The 1,133-nt window shown below is 49.6% G+C and overlaps 1 protein-coding gene across 1 annotated transcript in view; it reads right to left on the bottom strand.

Annotated features, from left to right (window-relative positions):
• The window catches only part of NFU1 (NFU1 iron-sulfur cluster scaffold), a 19,157-nt gene extending 18,611 nt beyond the window's left edge, over positions 1–546 (bottom strand). Inside the window, exons 1-2 of the mRNA XM_009273788.2 lie at positions 532–546; positions 40–111 (exon numbers count right to left, since the gene is read on the bottom strand). The gene's annotated coding sequence lies outside the window, so the exon portion shown is untranslated. The remainder of the gene's footprint in view (positions 1–39; positions 112–531) is intronic.
• Between the last annotated feature and the right edge of the window lie 587 nt (positions 547–1,133).

Below are 1,133 nucleotides of genomic sequence, written 5' to 3'. Positions count from 1 at the left end.
ACACTTTTTTTTTTTTTAATTAAGTACTTTTCTTCTTACCATTGCAGCACATTCCAGGGTGATGAGGCCCCGCTGTCCGTGTCCCAGCTGCTGGCATCGCTTTATCAGCCCCTGGAAGGAGCAGCATGGGTTACCACACGTAGGGCTTAGAAACAGCCCCCTCCAGACCAGCTTCCACCACAGAGCCCAGTAAAACACAAAAAGCCTTCTTCCCCCCACCGCCCGAGTCCCACAAGCCATGAAGAAATTGCAAATTTAGCCCGCTCCCGAGTAACCTTCCAGAAAAAGGGCTGCAGGAAAAAGTTAGAGGTAATGCGGCTATTTTGATCACATTATATTTGAGGTGGAAGCTCTTGATTTTGGAGATGGCAGCCGCTGCCGGCATTCAGGGCTGTTAGACAAGGAAGTGTCTCCCTGGGGAGGGAGGAGACACATTTGCAATTTCAGCAAGATGAAGAGGTTCCAGTTCGTGTCTTTTCCCCCCTTAGTATGATTATAGTCCTGCCAATTTTGGACCAGAAAGTCACTTACCAAAGGCCGATCATAGCTGCTTATTCTCTCACAATTAACTAATACAACCTAAAAATCCAACAAAGTTCTTTAAACAAACTTTCAGCCCTTCCTTTCAGTCATTCCTCGCTGGATTCACCGTACCTTGGCACGCAGCTGCGCTCACAGAAAGCACGTTTTCCCTGGGCTTTGCCAAAACCTATTCTTGAACACCCCTGTGTGTCCCCCACACGCGTGCACCGCTCGGCATGGCACGGCAGCAGGCGGTCACGGACCGTTTCGCTCACGGACGGTGGATCCTCTTCGGGGATGGGTTCGTTCTGCACCTCCTCTCTTCCAGCAGCAGCTCCTGCGTTTGCAGGGAGGGCTCGATAGCTCTGCGCTGTCTCATAGCATTGCCCTAGACATGAAGGTTTCTCTCCAGTAAACTGAAATATCCGCTGCTTAGAGCCTCTGCCTATAGCAGCAAGATCAGTTTGACTTTCCAACTGCCAGATACGACAGTAGGGACAGACAGAGCTCAGTACCTTAGTAGGAAGAACTCATTAAAAACCAGATTCTTTGTATCCAGCAGAAATATTTTGCATGGGGAGGGGAGAAGGAATGCACAGCGGAGAAGATGT

The sequence above is a fragment of the Aptenodytes forsteri genome, unplaced genomic scaffold (genome assembly GCF_000699145.1).
Source record: "Aptenodytes forsteri isolate BGI_AS27 unplaced genomic scaffold, ASM69914v1 Scaffold127, whole genome shotgun sequence".
NCBI lineage: Eukaryota > Metazoa > Chordata > Aves > Sphenisciformes > Spheniscidae > Aptenodytes > Aptenodytes forsteri.
Note: the sequence above shows the minus strand (reverse complement) of the source record. Positions and strands in the feature narration are given on the sequence as shown.